Here is a 20,435-nt window from a genome sequence, read left to right on the forward strand (position 1 = left end):
CTCTGGAATGTCGTCCTCTGCTTTGGACAATCCTCTTACTTCCTAAATAAAAATATGGCGTTTCAGTCTTTGATCGCTATTCTTTATTTTCAATTACCGGTTTCGGGCTAGCTGAACATCTTCAGATCTGTTAGACAAAGTTAAAAATATAATTAACAGGAGAGACACAGTTAGTGATAGAAATATCTTAGTTTACAAAAAGACATTTTGGAACGTATTAAATACCAACATACCATATATTGCAATTACGGAGTAACTTGTCAGTGCAGAACAATCGATTCGCTGTCATAACTAAAGTAGAGACTTTTTGTAGCTTTATGCAGCACCGCCATTTGTTCATTTATATTACTCACTTCATGTTTACTATCTTTTACAGATATAAACCAGCAACGATAAAACAAATGAAATAGAACAACTTCGGAGTATATAAGATTAAATGTGCTGAATGTGACAGTTATTATATTGGACAAACAGGGCGGAATTTTCAAATTCGATACAGGAAACATTGTAGTCATAGCAATCGGACAGCATTTGGAGCACATGTAAAAGATAGTAAACATGAAGTGAGTAATATAAATGAACAAATGGAGGTGCTACATAAAGCTCCAAAAAGTCTCTCTCTCAACGTGCTCGAAGAGATTGAAATATACGCTCATCAAAGAAAAACCCCAGGCCTACTACTTAATGAGCAAAGTGATTTTATGCACAGCAGCTGTGAGAATTTTAAAGACCTGTTTTAGGCTTACTCTTGAATGCAACAGCACGCCCCGATAAGAACCAGCTGCAGCGGAACGGCCCTCAGCGTACTTCCGGCGAGGTGAGTTGGGCGCGGCGGAAGAGGACCCGGCGTAGCGTTGTATACGTTCTGACGTAGGGAAATTATCTCCGCCACCAATCAAAACAGAGAAGAGGAAACGCACATTTTCGAAAGAATACCTACATTTTAATTATATTTTACGTTTCTTTATAAAGAAATTTTAAATTAGTGTAAATTTGTTCGTTTCATGGTCCACTCAAAAAGGATTATTCATATGTTATTACTTCAAAAATTGTTTTATTAAAAAGAATATTCGCCATTAATATGTACGGTGAAATAATAACAGATACACAATTGTTATAGGTAGAGGGCACTTCTTACTGTTACCAATCAGATTTCTCTTAAAAACTGCGATATAAGGTTTTAACAGATTAAAATTTACTTTAGTTATGACAGCGAACCGATTGTTCTGTACTGACAAGTTACTCTGTAACTGCAATATATGGTATGTTGGTATTTAATACGTTCCAAAATTTCTTTTTGTAAACTGAGATATTTCTATCACTAACTGTGTCTCTCTTGTTAATTATGTTTTTAACTTTGTGTGCCAGATCGGAAGATGGGTAGCTAGCCCGAAATCGGTCATTGAAAATAAAAAATAGCGATCAAAGACTGAAACGCCATATTTTTATTTAATGAGCGATCGCGGAATTCCCATTAAGACAATCATGTCTAGTTTTGACCTCTTATTTCAGTCAAGTGTGGCAGTGGCAATACGGCACCTAAATGTGAGACGATCAATTGGCCCCTCATTGCGCTTGTACAGATTCCAAGCATTTTGTTCAGCAACCGATTATATGAGCTAGCCGGCCGCGGTGGTCTAGCGGTTCTAGGCGCGCAGTCCGGAACCGCGCGACTGCTACGGTCGTAGGTTCGAATTCTGCCTCGGGCATGGATGTGTGTGATGTCCTTAGGTTAGTTAGCTTTAAGTAGTTCTACGTTCTAGGGGACTGAAGACCACAGTAGTTAAGTCCCATAGTGCTCAGTGCCATTTGAAACATTTTATATGAGCTATTATAGGAAAATACCACTTTTTTCCTCTAATTGGTGTTCTATATGAGGATATATTTTGAGCTACGCAATCTGTTCCACCCATATGATTATTATATGTATATGTTTAGACTTTTACCAGAATTTTTATCTCGACAGGAATCGTGTGTTCCTGTTTTCTCCTTCTTGAATTTTTCTGGTGGAGACAAAATGCAGCTTTTGGGTATTCTGTTTCGGCGGATTGTCCCAGTAGCTTCAATGCCCCTGTTCTTGAGATTTTGCAAAAGCTGAACACTGATAAACAGGTTGTCAAAGAAAAATCAGCATGGAATATTGTGCAGCAGCTGAAAACATAACTCCATACTTAAGATCCTTGCCCTCATACTTTTCGCTGCAAGTTCCAGCTCCCTGATAAGGTTCCAGCCATATTAGATATTCATCGCCGGTACCTCCACACCAGAACTTATATCCCAATCGAATTGGTTTTCCTGAAACATATACCATTATGAAAACACTTGAAATTATTTGGACCTAATGCAATTTTTTAAAATGAGTTATTCCCCTTTGCTGAACTGTTTACACCCGTGTCGTCCAAAATACGGCACAATCGACTCATCAACTGAATGATGGCGCACATGTGGTGCCAGTGCTGTAAGTCTCTCATTGAGCATGGATAACTGTCTTCTGATTTTTGCAGATCTATCATTAGGATCCAGTTCATCGTTCTTGCAAACATGAAGATTGTTCATAATAAAATCGAATCGGTCCCTTGATATGGCATTGGAGACAAGTTCATTATGGCTGTCAGTTTCTCCTTACCAGTACATCTTGCTCCTTGGGACCACAAAATACCCACCAAGGAGAAAAACAGCCATAAAAACCCGCATTTCATTTTCAGTGCAGTCTCCCAATCTGTTCCTTTTCGCTGCCTACTGATCGGTATATGTAACCATCGGGCTAATAACCTCTTCATCAAATAATTTTTAATAGTATTCTGAAGGATTCGTACCTATTTTGTTAAGTACAGTATTCATTGGATTCTATTCTACAGTTGATTCAGGAATGCTGTCTTTTGTCCAGTTACAACTTTCTTCTTTCCTATAACTGTGTTTCGAAACAGAATCCCGTTTATATTTTTGAGGAAGGAGGAGCAGCTGACTGAGATATCTGATGCTTATTACCAGTATCATTTCTGTTGTTGAGCACACTGAAGATGTGCCAGGCATTTGTTCTTTCTGAAAAGAAATTTTTTCCATTGGTAAGTCCGAATATGTGGGTCAGTAATCAAAACATTTGCATTTAGATAACTTGCAGGTTAGTTATCTATACAAGGATTATCCTCAGCACCTGAATATTCGTCAATAATGTCACCTGTGGCATTCGGAGGAGGAGTTAGGGCCACACCTACACCAATATTTGGTAAATCATAGTTGTTGTACAGAATTTCGTATAGTTCATTTAGTGTAATCCTTTTCCTGCAATTAAATAGGAAAGATGTAACATAATCCTGCCATCCTTCTGGAAAGATGTTTAGAAATAAGGCCCTAAATACTACCTATGAAACTATTTTTAGATATAACACTGTATGTAAGATTAAACATCTAAGATGTTATTAACATGAAAGAAGTATAAATAATAAACATTCATAATAAGGTTTACTCACCCATGCAAAACTATCTCGGTCAGTTCATCCATTGCTGCAGAAGAGTGATTTTCAAAGCACAACACAGACGACTGTGGTACCAGTATGACAGTGTATGGCTATACTCTGTCAACATTGGACTTAAAAGTTACTTTTCATTGTTTCAAAAATGTTCCACGATTCCAACAATGTTAGTTATTTTAGTTATTGTAGTTCTATGCATACAACCCTTCTGGAAGGATCATGGGGTCATATGGCATAAATTCTAACCATTCCCTTTCTCCACGTTACAATAGTATCTTAACATGATGATCGCGCAAAAAATATGTGGGAGATAGATATTTGGGTGTATTGAATTTTTGCAGTTATTTCTGCTTTTTCATTTTGTTTCAATCCCATTGGAACTTAAATCGCAGCGTCCATCGAAAACTTCATTTAAATTTCTTGAAATGCCTACAAAATGCTGCACACATATAAACTATTCCAATCATCCTTTGATAACTGGAAGAAAAACACAAGATGCAGTCATAATTATCACGTAATTTTTGTTTTGTTTTCCGGTACATGCCTGCAGTCCTGATACATACTGAAATACATGTACATGCGTATTCTGCAAACCAATATGAAGTGCGTGCCAGAGTATTGTTCACACCGCTACAGAAACCAGAAAGAAATGGCCCAGTCAATTACCAGTTTAACAACGAACTGCAAGCATGTACCTGCAAAAAAAAAACAAAAAAGTTAGTTACGTAACTTTGCCTTTGAGGTGACACCAGAAATTAAATGTATGTGACTATTCATTGTGGGTTATTCGCGGATCGTTGAGGAGCAGCAGATTGATGGATTTTGATCAGGAATATATCGCGTTACCGTACATGAACCCTTCCACTCCGCAGTAGGTCACTAGAGGTGATAACCCCGCGCAGTGCTGTGTGCGCTCTTACGCTGCTGCTTTCGGAGAGTTACAAATATATCAAAGAAAAGGAAGGCTCACAAATTCTTATGCAATCTTCACAGACAGGGTGTCTTTGTGTCCGATCAGTGCACTGTATCTCATTTCAGCATGGCTGATCAACTGCATTTTGTGAACGAGTCTATCGGACTGCAGTGAGCGAAATGAAAATTCAAAATACGAGTACCCACATGTGGATAGCTTGCTACGAGTTCTACATCTACGTGATTATTCTGCAATTCACACTAAAGTGCTTGGGAGCGAGTGTATCTAACCACTTTCAAAACATTTTCCTACGCTCCACTGTCGAATAGCATGCGGTAAAAACGAACACTTAAATCTTTCCGTGCGAGTTCCGATTTCTCTCATTTTATTACGGTTGTCACTTCTCTGTGTGTTGGTGGGAGTCAACGAACTATTTTCGCATTCGGAGGAGAAACTGGTGAGTGAAATTTCGTGAAAAGATTTCGCCGCAACGAAAAACGCTTCTGTTTTAATGATTGCCACCCTAAATCGCGAATTTGATCCGTAACGCTCTCTCCCTATTTCGCGAAAATACAAAATGAGCTGTCTTTCTTTGAACTTTTTCGGTGTCCTCCGTCAGTCCTATATGGTAAGGGTACAGAAATAATCTAGCAAAGGATGGACAGGCGTAGTGTACGTAGTCTCTTTGGTGGATTTGTTGCATTTACTAAGTATTATGCCAATAAAACCCAGTCTTTGGTTCATTTTCCCCACAACTTTATCCATGTGATCGTTCCAATTTCAGTTGTTCCTTGTTGTAATAGCAATGTATCTAATTGAACTGACGGCTTTTAAATTTGTATTATTTATCGTGTCACCTAAATTTAACAGCTTCCGTTTAATACTCTTGTGGCGGACCTTATAACTTTTTAGTCTGGGCCAATACTGTTACTTTACGCACGATACGGACACGTAGTCTAAATTATTTTGTAATTCATATTGCTCTTTCGATAACTTTACTAGACAGTCAACGACATAGCCAACTAACTGCAAACAATCCAACAACCTTGCACAAATTGTCTCCTAAATAGTTATATAGATTAGAAACAGCTGAGGACCTGTAACACTTCCTTTGATAATGCCACATATCGCTTCATTTACATCTATATTTACATGACTACTCTTTAGTTCACACTTAAGTGCGTGGCAGAGGATTCTTCGAACCACCTTCAGACTGTTTCTCTACAGTTCCACCATTCTCTACGAGCTCTGATTGACTTTATTTAGATGACCGTTTCTCCCTGTGCAGGTTGGCGATAAAAGAATATTTTGACATTCAGAGAATAAAGTTCGTGGTTGAAATTTTGTGAAAAGATCTCGCCACAACAAAAAACGCCTTTGTTTTAATAATTGCCATCCCAACTCGCTTATCACATCCATGGCACTCTCTCCCCTATTTTGTGATAATGCAAAACGAACTGCCTTGTTTAAACTTTTTTGATGTCCTCCGTTAATCCTAGCTGTTAAAGATCCCATACAGGATAGCAATACCCTAGCAGAACCTGAACAAGCGTAGTGTAGGCAATCTCTTTTGTAGACTTATTGAGTCTTCTAATTGCTCTATCGATAAAACGTGGTCTTTTGTTTGCCTTCCCCATTTATATGTTCGTTCGAGCTTAAGATGTTCGTAATTGTAATTCCTAGGTACTTAGTCGAATTGACAGCTTTCAAATTTTTTTTGAGTTATCGTGTAACCGAAATTTAACGGACATTTTTGTACTCACACTTTTCCTTATTGAGAGACAATTGCCACTTTCCGCACAGTTAAGATATCGTGTCTAAGTGATTTTGCAATTGGCTTTGATCTTTTGACGACTTTACTAGACGGTTAACAATAGCATCGTCTGCAAAAAATATAAGGCTCAGATTATCTCCTTGGGGCATGCCAGATATCACTTCTATCTCGATGATTTTCGGTCGATCACTCGTACTGTGACCTTGATGAGTGGACATCACGGATCCAGTGCACAACTGAAGCGAAACATCCTCTTGTGAGGACCAGTGTCAAAAACATTTTGGGAATCTGGGTTGGGTTGTTTTGGGGAAGGAGAGCAGACAGCGAGGTCATCGGTCTCGCCGGATTAGGGAAGGACGGGGAAGGAAGTCGGCCGTGCCCTTTTCAAGGAATCATCCCGGCATTTGCCTGGAGCGATTTAGGGAAATCACGGAAAACCTAAATCAGGATGGCCGGACGCGGGATGGGAATCTGGGAATATGGAATCAATTTGAAATCTCCAGTCGATGGCATTCACTACTTAGTGCGAATGAAGAGCTAGTTGTATTTTCTGAAACAGATCTTACTGTGTCTCGATAGACCGTTACCTTCGAAGTAATTCACAATGTTCAAATGCACCATATGTTCCAAAATCGAACAGTAAATCGTCGTTAATTCTATGAGTGCGTAATTCAGCGGATAACTAATTTCTTTCTTGAGTACTGTTGTGAACTGCGCAATTTTTTTGGTAAGGTTTTTGATAAGGAACTTTCGTTGAGAGAGCAATTGCATGTGATTGTTATGTATGGGGCTATGCTATCAGCATATTCTGAAAGGAACCTTGGTGGTATGCTATGTGGACCAGAAGACTTGCCGTTATTAAAGGCTTTGAGCTGCTTCGCTACACCAAGAATACCTACTTCTAATTTATTCATGTTGGCAATTGTTCTCGATTCGAATGCTGGAATATTTACTTCGTCTTCTCTGGTAACGCAATTTCGGAAAACTGTGTTTAATAAATCCACTTTGGTGGTTCTGTCGACGGTAATATTACCATTGGTACTTGTGTTATATTCGATGACTTTCAGTAAGTTACCACAAACTGTGACCTTTCTGACACGAAGTCACGAATTCAGTCGCACAACAGCAACGATACTCCACAGTCACGCAGTTTAATTAATAACCGTTCGTGAGAAGCGGTGTCAAAAGCCCTTTGGAAATGTAGATCTATGGGACCAATTTGAGATCTGCTGTCGACAGGCACTCATTACTTCGCTTGAATAACGAGTCAGTTGTGTTTCTCAATAACGGTATTTTCTCAATCCATGCTATGGCTCAACACGTCGTTTCCTTGAATGTAATTCAAATGTTCGAACACAGTGTATATCTCTATATCCTACTGCAGATTGGAGATTTAGTTATTGTTTGTGAAAAAAACAGTTAGTTTTCAACATACTTTGCGAAATGGCCACTTTGCCTTGTTGCTGACTATGGAGCTATTAGGGCTACGTCGGTATACTCTGAGAGGAATCTAATTAGTATCCAATCTAAACCGGAAGACTTGCCTCAAGCAAGTGATTTTAGTTGCTTCCTATTGGCAGTTCCGGTTTTTCGAATCCTGGAACATTTACTTCTTATCATCTTTTTCATTGGTTCTGCAACAATGTCCTTATTATGCTTGTCTTGTGTACCGTTTCTTGAAATCTGTTTGATATATCTCTCTCAATTGTTGTCAATAGTATATCTTTGAATTTAAGCTTGTCTGGTCTATGGGAGGAATGGATACTGACTTTTAGGAAGGCGACAAGCAAATTTTTATCTGCTTTTTTGAAAACATATGTTATTTCTGTGGAGTTGGGTGTTACGGTCCTGCTTCAAAGCTCTTGTGCTCACTAATCCCTGTATCCGTCATGATTGCTCAGGATTAGTCGTTGCAAGGGGGTTAAGTACGTTATTGCAACCATTTACAATTCCACTGGGCTCTTGAGCTGATCGCTCGAAACAATTATCGGAGAAACATTTAGTACAATTTCGAATGCTATATTACGCCTACCACCGAATTTAAACATGTATTTTCGAAAACCTGTCGATGGCACTTATGCATAATTTCTTTCAGATTGTCTCCTTCCTTCTTGTCATATAATTTCATGTTGATACACCTCTGATTTCGATTACATATGTTAAATATCAGTTGAGTTTTACAAAGTATGATTTCGTTTTCTCGATTTGAGGTCAACTTAAAATTGCTTCTAACTTTCTTAGACGATTTGGATAATTTTATAATACTAGTCGCAGGATACCACCGATTGTTAACAGCACTATATACTCTGAATGTCTCCCTGTTTACCGTATCCTAGGTTATGAGAGTTATGAGAGGCGTTTTTTATAATATTGTCTAGCATTGAACTCAGGTCATCATGATGACAAGAATGATGGTAGTTTTCTCGTGGTACGAACAACAGATCTTATTGCTTAGATCCCTGTAGGCCTGTTTCAATTTCTTCAGAGATACCTTTTCATCGATGTTTGCATAATATATGCTTGATACATTAAGTAATTGACACAATGTATTCCTACACAGCACTAAACCTTCAGTACAGCGTCATGAACAGTCTTGTGAAGTTGACACCTGACTTTCAAGAAATACATTTTTTTTTCAGAGTTCTTGTAGGTATGCCGTAGTTCTAGAGATCTCTGCACAAAATTTTAATAGTTCTGCAGAATTTCGCGAAGAAAACAACAATACTTGGAAAACTTTTTATCTTGTACAAAAAAATTAATTTCCACATTTGTGAAGAAATTAATAATCACAATTCTGAAAGATTTCGCAGATCATGGATTATGAAATAATTACAATAATGAGGGACGGATTTACACAGTCATATGAAGTTGGCACCGGACATTCGAGAAATATACAGTTTTTCCAAGTTCTTTGTAGATATGCTATAGTTCTAGAGTTCTCTGTAAATTATTTTAATAATTATATTTTGTGACAAAAATATGATTACAGTTCTGAATAGCTGAGTAGCTATGAAGTTGGTAACCGATTTTCGAGAAATATAAATTTTTTCAGAGTTTCTTATGGATATGTTACAGTTCTAGAGTTCTCTGTAAAAAATTTTAACAGTTCTATTGAATTTTGTGAAAAAAATTACTATCAAATTTTTGAATAGCTGACAAGCTGTGAAGTTGACAGCCGACTTTCGAGAAATATATATTTCTTTAGAGTTCTTGGTAGACATGCTACAGTTCTAAAGTTCTCTGTACTACGTTTGAATAGCTCTGAAGGATTTCGCGAAGAAAACAATGGTAATCGGGAAAAACAATTGTTGTCCTTCAGTAATGTTGGGCCCGTTTCCCAACATATTACTTCTCGATTGGAAGCTGAGCGTCGCTGTTCTTGTTGCGATGGATGCATGTAGGTACAAGTGGGAGCACATCGTGTCAACTGTCGTTCTGTGTCCGACTGCTGACAATCTCAACAGTCTAACGATGGTTGACATTTTGGATATTTAGCAAAATCAAACCTCAACAAATTTAAGCTAAGTGAGTCGAAAAGCATTTGTTGTGACGAGCATGCCAAAGTTTTTCCCCGCCGTGCTTTATTAACAGCGAAATCAGATTTCACAGTTCTTGTTGCGGTATCGAATTTATGTTCTGGCTTAACCACAAGCGCCGGAACTAAGACGAACAGAAAACCAGAGAAGGCGGTGAGGAAATGTCAGCCAATGGTACGCGGTATTGGACTGCGCCGCGCCAAGAGCGACGCTTAGAAGACGTGGATATAAGCCCTGCTCCTGCTACAGATCGGATCCCACCTACTCCCAAAAGTGTAAAGCCCGACCCCCTCCGACCACTCCTGAACTCACTGTTCCTGTCCGTCCTCTGGACGCTCCCACCCTCCTGGCAATTCCCTTCGTCCCCCCCCCCCCCCCCACCGCTGAGGACACCATCAGGTTCCTTACCATTGTCTTACAAAACGTCCACCCTTTCCAGCGCCCTCACACCCTTCAACAGGTCTCCCTCGCCGCCCGTTCCATTTTCCACTTGAAAATGTATGCCACCTACTCCAACAACCAGGCCCGTTTCACCTTCTCCCGTCTTGACACCCTTGTCTAAATCCCTGTCATGGCGCGACAGCACCGTATCCTTTTCAACAACATCCACTCCCTTCCCGCCAACAAGAACCTCTTCCTGCACACCCTTGCCACCCACCGCGTGGATGCCTTCCTCCTCAATGCTACTTTCCTCCAACCCAACCACACCGTTCACATGTTGCCCTACCTCCTTCACTGCTCCGATAATCCCCTCCCGATTGCGCGTGGCGGAGTTGCCATTGGTCACCACCGCCAGATCCCAGTACGGCTCCAACCTCTCCTGCCCGACCCCACCGAACACCTGAACTTTAGTCTCTTCTTTCCTGGCCTTACCGTCACCTGTGCCACCATCTATGTCCGCCCTAACGTCCCTATTCCCTTCGACTTCCTCTCCCACATTGACCGTACCTTCTCCTCCTACGTGATCGCCGCTGACCTCAACATCCATAGTCGTTCCGCCGCCCAGTTACGGCGGTGGCATCGGTTCCTCTCCTCCCTTCAAGGGGACCTCATCCCCATCCCCCAGCACACCCGTCCCGAATCCAGCTCCACTCCCGATGTTATCCTTTCCTCCCCTAACCTCCTTGGCCACATAACGGTGGATGGACTGGAACCTATTGGTAGCGACCATCTCCCTGTCCTCCTCACCATTTCCGACGGTCGTCGCCCCCGCCCCGACCCTCGTAATGACCCTCCCCCAAAGTATATCCATGACTATTCCCGTGCCAACTGGAATGCCTACCGGGATACCCTCTGTCGCGTCCCAAGCGTGGGTTTTGCGAGGGATTGAGCGACACGGTTCGTAAACGGGAATTAGCCGGTTGACCTAATTGAGAGGGAGACTTTTGATCTGGCTAAGATGTTAAATTCCCTGGTGTGAAGGTACAAGGCTAGGATGTTGGTAGAAGTAAACTCGTATGGACGTTATAAAAGTTCTAATTTATTCATAAAGAATACAGATCACCCTAACTGCGTAGTGATTGTACCTACAGAATAGCCAAGCCCATTACAGAGACGGTGACTGACTTCCACCGTTCTGGCTGCCTGATAGAACTTTCCAGCACCTTGCTGCCCACACTAGCACCCTACGTCAGAGTCCCGCGGTCGCTGCCTAAACGCTCATCGGCGACTATCTCCAACTGTCTGCCTGCAGCCCGCCCTCAGCCCAAGTCGGCTGCTACTCACGCTGACTACCGTCGCTGCCTAAACCCGAGAGAGAGAGAGATCCCCGGAGCGGCGTGCCTCCGAGTTTTGATAGCTCTTCCCCTTCGACCCCGCCAGCGCTTGGCATGACGTAGCGTCGAGTGAAACTTTTCCTTATTAGGGATTGTTTTAGTATTAACTTCAGTACTTTTCTTCAGAAGCTGGGTGGAGGGGTAGAGGGGCCTCTCCCTATATGGTCACGCACTGCGTCCTGAGCCCTTCATTGGCTCCTCATGACGTAGTGCGGTCCCCACCTAGGGCCCTCTTTCTTTCTCTCTCCACTCCCAGACTTCTCCCTCTAGCCAAGAGTGTTGATACTGCAAGTAATTGTTTATTAAGGGACCTGCCCAGAGCGCCCTGTTTATCTTAATAGCTGAGTCTGCTTCCTTGCTTATCACGCGCAGCTGCCTGGCCGCTTGGACCGCCGCCTCGGCTATTTGGCTGCGTCGTTATCTTTTGTGACCCCTCTCACACGCCTGGCGTCCCCTGTTAACTCTATCTCCCCATATGATTTCTGGTGTATCGTCTGAGAACAACTGCATTTAGACTTGGCTTTTCTGCGGTTACAACACCTCTCCACCCAGGTAGATAGCCACCCCTTCACTTACCGCCACCCTGACGATGTAACCCATGCCGCCTCCTTTCTCCAGCAGACCTTGTCTGAGGCCGTGGAGGCCCACGTCCCTACTGTCGCCATCCACCCCCACCGTCCTACCTTTCCCCCACAGGCCGTCCTCCTTCTCCGTGAATCCCGTCGTCTCTACCGTGCCTTCCTCCACACGCGCGACCCGGACACACTACGATGCCACCGGCAACTCCAGCGACACATTCGTAATTTGCTCGCGGCCAAGAAACGCCGGGACTGGCGACAGACATGCACCCGTTTGAATGCCACCCTACCCATCAACTCGTCCAAGTTTTGGTCAGCCTTCCGTCGCCTTACCGGAACTAAACCCTCCCCCTACTATCCTCTCCTCCATGATGATCACCCGTTCCCTGACACCCTTAGTAAGGCCAATCACTTTGCCTCCTACCTCTCCGATGTATTTTCCATCCTCGATGATCCCCAGTTCGATTACTCCCTCTTCCTGGATGTCCACGGTCGAACTGACACCTCTGTCCCTCCACTAGCGCCTGGTTTCCAGTACTTGGACAACACTGCACACACAGAACTCAATGCCCCTATCACTACACAGGATCTCATTGCTACACTCCGCACCAAACGCAACACCGCTCCTGGTCACGATCGTGTCACCTACCGTCACCTTCGTGAAGCTTCTGTCTCTTTCCTCTCCACCCTGGCCAGGCTCTAGTCCACTGTCCACTGGTTACTACCCCGACCTGTGGAAAACCTCACGTATCCTGATGTTCCTTAAACCTGGTAAACCGCCATCCACCGTCTCCTCCTACCGTCCCATCAGCCTTACCTCGGTCTTCAGCAAGGTCCTAGAATCTATCCTCACCCGCCGCATCCACCAGCATCTCCGCCAACACCTTCCCAGTGTGGCTTTCCGCCATCCTTGTCTTCTGACGACCTTCTCCTTCACCTCACTCATCTCCTTTCTGAACAGCTTAATTCCTGTCGCTCTTCAATCTTCCTCTCCCTGGACCTCGAACGTGCTTATGACTGCGTATGGCATTCCGGTCTCCTCTTCAAGCTCCAAACCTTCGCCCTTCCCATTAATTACGTCTGTCTGATCTGCTCCTTTCTCTCCCGCCGTCCTTCCTACGTCACCATCCATAACACAGATTCCTACACCTTTTTTCCCTCCGCTGGTGTGCCCCAAGGCTCCGTCCTCTCCCCCCTTCTATACGTTTTGTATACGGCGGACATGCCGCCGCCGTCACCCCCCGTCCACCTTCTCCAGTTTGCCGATGACACCGCCTTCCTTGCCCTTGCCCCCACCCTGCAGCGCTCCCAACACCTTCTCCAATCCCATCTTGACCGGTTCACCGCTTGGTGCAACCAGTGGTTGCTCAAGGTCAATCCCTCCAAAACCCTGGCGATCATTGTAGGCAAAACCACCCCTTCCTTCCGCCTCCTTGATTTCTATCTCACCATCTATGGCCGTCCTATCGCCCTCACTCCCACCCTCAAGTACCTTGGCGTCACCCTCGACCGTCGCCTCTCCTGGACCCCCCACCTCCGGACAATCCAAGCCAAGGCACACTCCCGACTCCGCCTCCTCAAGCTGCTTTCGGGCCGTACGTGGGGTCTGGACACCTCCACCCTCCTCCACACCTATAAATCCCTCATCCGGCCTATCCTCTGCTACGCCCATCCAACCTGGATCTCCGCCCCCCCTTCCTTTTATAAATCCCTTCAAATCCTTGAACGCCATGCTCTCCGCCTCGCCTATCGCATCCGTCTCCCCTCCCCCACGCGGATCCTGTACGATCTCATTCCTTTCCCCCACCTCCTCCTTTTCCTTGAAAGGATACGGATCCTGTACACCTCCCGCAAACTCGACCCTCCTCACCCGCTTGTCTCGCCCATTCTCTCCCAACCCCACCCGCTGCCGCGCCTGTATTCTCACGTCCCACCCGGTCTCCATCTCTCCAGCCTCCTTACCCTCTCCCAAGGTGGCTTCCGGCAGCTCCCCCTCCCTGATGATGTCCTCCTCCCCTCCATCTACCCCTCCTATCAACTTTGATCCTCCCTCCCTCTTCCTCTGTCTGTTTTTTTGGGCACCCTCCCTCCCTCCTCCCTTTCTCCCCACCCCTCCCCCGGGATTCCCCTCCCCTGTCCCTCTCCCCCTCCTCCCATCTCCTTAGCCATTGGCATCTTTGTTCTCCCCTCCCCACCCTCTCCCCCCTCACCTTTCTTCCCCTCTTGGCAGGTCCCCGGACTCGCACATGCTACGTGGACTTTCGCGCGCCAGAGATCATCGCCATCTGTGTCTCGTGTGTGTGTGACGTTGTTTTGTGTTTTTAGTGTCCGCCGTCACGCTACTACATTCACTTGTGCCATTGGATTCGTCAGTGGTCTGTGTGCCGTGTCAATGTGTTTTCAGTGTCGTTATCATCGAGTGTGAACGGCTCCGTGTTTTTTTTATGTATCCGTGACCACTATTTTTTAGCCCGTCACTATGTTCATTCTGTTCAACCTGTGTTCTGTCATTGTCATCACTATGGCTGAAGGGCGGCGTAGCATGCCGCTGCCAGCCTACCTGTTTGTATAGGTATTAAAATAACAATAAAGGAAAAAATAAAGGAAACTACAGATCGGTCCAGTCTGCGACGGACATTAGTGCTAGTAGTAGTAGTAGCTTTATTCATCCGTAGATATCTTTTTACAGGAATATAGAACATGTCAAAGTATTTACAAATTTAGACCAATTTAAAATAAGCTAATTCACATACACATATATTTACAGACTTCTAGTTAGAGACAATCATTAGATTTACTCCTGGTACACAATATTTTTTTTACAAATAACTTACTAAATAATGTAATGCCACATTGTTCACTCATATCTCACTATCTTTCACTGCACACTCTTTGTATGCATTGTTTCATAACACTTCACTCACTACACACACACACACACACACACACACACACACACACACACACACAACACACAGGTGATCTCTGGGCCATTTTCTGTACCACAACTTCCCATTTGCTATCCTGAAAAACTGAGTGAGCATCCCTCCATAATGAATGAGATATTGAGCTCAGAAAGTGGAAGAGGTGTTAACATTGTGCTATGCATAACTTGGGGGTAAGTATTTCTAGAAAGGAAAAAAAGTTAAAATTAAGCTGTTATGTGGAATGTTGAATATTTTATAATAATAATAATAATAATAATAATAATAATAATAATAATAATAATAATTTATTTGTATAACATTTTTTATCAAACTCCTCCTCTGTTTTAGCTAAGTAATCCTTCAATGTATAAAATGTGTTGCACAATAGGTAGTTTTTAGCTGCCATTTTGAAGTAAGTGTATTTTTGCAATTTCCTTAACCTCTTTTGGCAATATATTGTACAGTTTTATTCCTTGGTAGAAAATGCTGTTGCCGGCCGCGGTGGTCTCGCGGTTCTAGGCGCGCAGTCCGGAACCGTGCGACTGCTACGGTCGCAGGTTCGAATCCTGCCTCGGGCATGGATGTGTGTGATGTCCTTAGGTTAGTTAGGTTTAAGTAGTTCTAAGTTCTAGGGGACTGATGACCACAGCAGTTGAGTCCCATAGTGCTCAGAGCCATTAGAACCATTTTTGAAAATGCTGTTTTGAGTTTTATGTTTATTTTTTCTTGGTAAATGTAAGTTGAGTCTACCTCTTGTTGCATGGTCATGGATAGAGCTGTTTGATGTGTACAACTGACTGGTAAGTGTATTAACACGGGGCAGTTAAAATCCCCAACGTTCAAAATGTTCAGATGTGTGTGAAATCTTATGGGACTTAACTGCTAAGGTCATCAGTCCCTAAGCTTACACACTACTTAACCTAAATTATCCTAAGGACAAACACACACACCCATGCCCGAGGGAGGACTCGAACCTCCGCCGGGACCAGCCGCACAGTCCGTAACTGCAGCGCCTAGACCGAACAGCTAATCCCGCGCGGCCCCTGTGTTCTGAACAGTTCTTTACAATGAGCTCGACTAGAATTTTTGGTTATTATTCTTATGGCTGTTTTCTTCCTATGCTTGACAAGTAACGCTTGGGCCCACGATGGCTGCTAATGTCTCGTCACGCGGTTTCAGCCAATTCTAAACTGCGGACGGCAGCAAACGCAGGGTAAAAGGATTGCCATACATTCCTTTGTACAGAGCTTTAGTTAGGTTTTCTTTTGATTGCCCCTTACAATCTGTTGCCCGGCCCTTCTTGAAACGAAAGCACGAGAAATTGTAGCACTAAACATATCCGTGATACACGCATCACTTCTCTTCTAACTTCTGTAACTTGAGTTTTCTTGAGTATCTCCATAAACCACTGTTGCTCCGAGTAAACCAGCCCGTGACGAAACGTCCTTCTCTACGCTGGCTCGTCTATTAATCCTACACTCCTGGAAATTGAAATAAGAACACCGTGAATTCATTGTCCCAGGAAGGGGAAACTTTATTGACACATTCCTGGGGTCAGATACATCACATGATCACACTGACAGAACCACAGGCACATAGACACAGGCAACAGAGCATGCACAATGTCGGCACTAGTACAGTGTATATCCACCTTTCGCAGCAATGCAGGCTGCTATTCTCCCATGGAGACGATCGTGGAGATGCTGGATGTAGTCCTGTGGAACGGCTTGCCATGCCATTTCCATCTGGCGCCTCAGTTGGACCAGCGTTCGTGCTGGACGTGCAGACCGCGTGAGACGACGCTTCATCCAGTGCCAAACATGCTCAATGGGGGACAGATCCGGAGATCTTGCTGGTCAGGGTAGTTGACTTACACCTTCTAGAGCACGTTGGGTGGCACGGGGTACATGCGGACGTGCATTGTCCTGTTGGAACAGCAAGTTCCCTTGCCGGTCTAGGAATGGTAGAGCGATGGGTTCGATGACGGTTTGGATGTACCGTGCACTATTCAGTGTCCCCTCGACGATCACCAGAGGTGTACGGCCAGTGTAGGAGATCGCTCCCCACACCATGATGCCGGCTGTTGGCCCTGTGTGCCTCGGTCGTATACAGTCCTGATTGTGGCGCTCACCTGCACGGCACCAAACACGCATACGACCATCATTGGCACCAAGGCAGAAGCGACTCTCATCGCTTAAGACGACACGTCTCCATTCGTCCCCCCATTCACGCCTGTCGCGACACCACTGGAGGCGGGCTGCACGATGTTGGGGCGGAGTGGAAGAAGGCCTAACGGTGTGCGGGACCGTAGCCCAGCTTCATGGAGACGGTTGCGAATGGTCCTCGCCGATACCCCAGGAGCAACAGTGTCCCTAATTTGCTGGGAAGTGGCGGTGCGGTCCCCTACGGCACTGCGTAGGATCCTACGGTCTTGGCGTGCATCCGTGCGTCGCTGCGGTCCGGTCCCAGGTCGACGGGCACGTGCACCTTCCGCCGACCACTGGCGACAACATCGATGTACTGTGGAGACCTCACGCCCCACGTGTTGAGCAATTCGGCGGTACGTCCACCCGGCCTCCCGCATGCCCACTATACGCCCTCGCTCAAAGTCCGTCAACTGCACATACGGTTCACGTCCACGCTGTCGCGGCATGCTACCAGTGTCAAAGACTGCGATGGAGCTCCGTATGCCACGGCAAACTGGCTGACACTGACGGCGGCGGTGCACAAATGCTGCGCAGCTAGCGCCATTCGACAGCCAACACCGCGGTTCCTGGTGTGTCCGCTGTGCCGTGCGTGTGATCATTGCTTGTACAGCCCTCTCGCAGTGTCCGGAGCAAGTATGGTGGGTCTGACACACCGGTGTCAATGTGTTCTTTTTTCCATTTCCAGGTGTGTATTTGGTAAGAGTCCCAGACTGATGAACAGTTCTCGATAACAGGCCGATCGAGTGTTTTTTAAGTCTCTCCTTTCGTGGATGAATTAAATTCCCGTAAAATCTCAGCCTAACAGCTCCTGTTCCTAAAATAAGTTTCACGTGTTCTTTCCACTTTAGGTAGCCTTGAACAGTTACTCCTAAGTATTTTACGACATTTACTGCCTCCAGTAATTTTTCACTAATAAAGAAATCGAACAGTTAAGAGTCTCTTCGTCCATTTAGGCGCAATATGTTGCATTCATTTGTGTTCAGGATCAGCTTCTAGTTCCTCCAGCAACTGTCGATCCTCTGCAGGTTTTCCTGGATGTCGCTTCAATTTTATGGCGTTGTAACCTTCTCATGGAAGACAGCGTCGTCCACGAATAACCTGATTAACATGATCCGTAAATTGTAGCGACCCTCGAACTCTCCCTTTGGGCAGCCCCGAATCTACGATATTTCCGAAACTGAAGAGTTTGAGATAGAACGTCAAAAATTTACAGCAATTTGGCTTTCAAAAACATGTTCATCTTCTAACGCACATATTTGTGAAGAGTTTGATGTATAAAACAGATTTATCTCAGGAAGTGTAAGATATGTTATTTGGCCTTAAGTGTGCTGAAGTGCAGTGCCACGCCTCTTCACAGAGCCTTCTTCTATCGTACGTCGATGCATTTTGCTCTGTGAATTCCAAACGCGTATGTTTTGTAATGGAAGCCATTACACCTACCTTCAGCACAGTGGAAATTAAAATGTCCTGTGGTACCTCTTCTGTTCCAAGTCGTGCGGTTTTACATATGACAAAAAATTAAACGTAGGAAACATAAAACCAGTGAAGACAAGAGACAAGCGTGACAGTATACATTTCTTCAGTCCTTAAGTCCCAGCATTTGTTTCGCTTTAATCTTGCTATAATTAGGCCTTTACAAGCTGAAGTTTTATGTTAGGAAATAGATTCACATTTCATTCGTAAGCTCCAGTTTCTCAAGCATGAGATCAAAAAGTAGTAGTACGAAATTTTTATATAAATTTGGAATCGTCATATTCTTCCCTGTAAATTGTGTGATGTCCCCATTTCTTCTCCTTCCTCGTTCTAACAAACAACCTTGTCGTCACTAATTCTGTAACTGTTATTGTCATTCATCATCATCATCATCATCATCATCATCATTTAAGACTGATTATGCCTTTCAGCCTTTCAGCAATTTCAGTCTGGAGCATAGCCCCCTTATTGCCATTGTCAATACTTGTTCTCCAGTTAACTTCACTAATATTGCCAGAATCACGTTTCGTTGTACCGCATTTATTTTCCGGTTAGGCATTATTACGTGTTCGTACAACGTGTTCTCCGCGCTACTCCGAGAAAGTAACTTAATGCGGCTGCTAGCCGGGCCCTGGCCCTTAGCATGTAGTGACCTGGCAAAAATTTTCTGTCAAAATTTCATTTTCTTGGATACGGCGAAGATTAAATATTAATCTTTCTACATCTATATACATACGCCGCAATTCACCATACGGTGCGTGGCGGAGGGTACCTCGAACCAAAATTAGCATCTTATCTCCCTGTTCCACACCCAAATAGAAAGAAGGAAAAATGACTGCCTATATGCCTCTCTACGAGCCATAATCTCTGTTATCTTTGTGATCTTTCCGCGAAATATAAGTTGGAGGCAGTAATATTGTACTACAGTCAGCCTCAAATGCTGGTTCTCCAAATTTCCTCAGTAGCGATTCACGAAAAGAACGCCTCCTTTCCTCTAGAGACTCCCACCCGAGTCCCTGAAGCATTTCCGTAACACTCGCGTGATGATCATACCTACCAGTAACAAATCTAGCAGCCCGCCTCTGAATTTCATCTATGTCCTCCCTCAATCCGACCTGATAGTGATCCCAAACGCTCGAGTAGTACTCAAGAATAGGTCGTATCAGTGTATTATAAGCGGTCTCCTTTACAGGTGAACCACATCTTCCAAAATTCTACCAACGAACCGAAGACGACTATCCGCCTTCCCCACAACTGCCATTACATACTTCTCCCACTTCATATCGCTCTGCAATGTTCATACCCGTTGTTTCTGTTAGTCGTTTATTTCCACTCCGGTAGTCTGGATCTATGGATTTTTCTAATGACTGTAACGCCTATCATCCGCACACCCAGACACCCACACAAACACAAAGAGCGATTGATATTCAGCCGTTCGGGTTATTCGGCTCATCTCGTATAGCCCAGTCTCCTTTTGTCTGCGGGAAATTTTTTTTTTATTTCACTCAAAAATCAGTTTATTATTTGCTCAGAAATCAGCTTAGAATTTCTTCAAAAACCAACAGAGCTGTGTTTCGAAATCGTATGAATAATCGATCAACTAACGTGCGCTAGATGCTAGGCGCTTTGTGAAAAGTTTTTTTTTCTTCAAAAACATGAAATTGGCGCCCCCTTAAATTGCTGCCCAGGGCAGATTCCCCCGTTTGCCACCCGCCCTATCTAGATCCGGGCCTGCCTTTGGGGTACACCCGAAATTACCTTTACATCTGTCGATTTCAT

This window comes from Schistocerca gregaria, chromosome 2 (assembly GCF_023897955.1).
Source record: "Schistocerca gregaria isolate iqSchGreg1 chromosome 2, iqSchGreg1.2, whole genome shotgun sequence".
In the NCBI taxonomy this organism is placed as follows: domain Eukaryota; kingdom Metazoa; phylum Arthropoda; class Insecta; order Orthoptera; family Acrididae; genus Schistocerca; species Schistocerca gregaria.